We start from the raw sequence: 578 nt of genomic DNA, 5'->3' as shown, positions 1-578 counted from the left end.
TATATATATATATATATATATATATATATATATATTATATATATATATAGATAGATACACACACACATCCAGGGCCGTCCCTAGGGTTGGTGGCGCCCCAGGCAAGCTGTACTTCAGCATGTACAAGCTGACCGTCGTGGAAATCTTGTCTTTCTCACGCCCTCCTTGGCGCCCCTTAGCACATTGCGCTCCGGCCGACTGCCCCATCTGCTGGTACCTTGAGCCGGCCCAGCACACATCAACAATTGTTCCCAATCAGTAGGTCTGATGAGTCGCCTATAGGGCTTTCCTATAAGGTGTTATCCACCCCTAATTGGAACTCTCCCGTATGACATGTACGCATGCTCAGTGACTTGCTTTAACAGTTGCAATCAGCTGAATGCACATTGCCAGTGACATTTGACATAATTACCCACACTCTGTGGTCAGGATTCTTTTTTTTGGTTTGATGTCGGTATCGAAGGGATTACCAGACACCGGACAATACAGTGAGAGCAGCTTTCACTCACATCGTGGTATTCGATGCTGTGTACGTGTCTGTCGTGGTAAAATATGCCACTCCTTAACTGTTGCTTTGC

This window comes from Octopus bimaculoides, chromosome 14 (assembly GCF_001194135.2).
Source record: "Octopus bimaculoides isolate UCB-OBI-ISO-001 chromosome 14, ASM119413v2, whole genome shotgun sequence".
In the NCBI taxonomy this organism is placed as follows: domain Eukaryota; kingdom Metazoa; phylum Mollusca; class Cephalopoda; order Octopoda; family Octopodidae; genus Octopus; species Octopus bimaculoides.
This window is presented reverse-complemented; position numbering follows the sequence as displayed.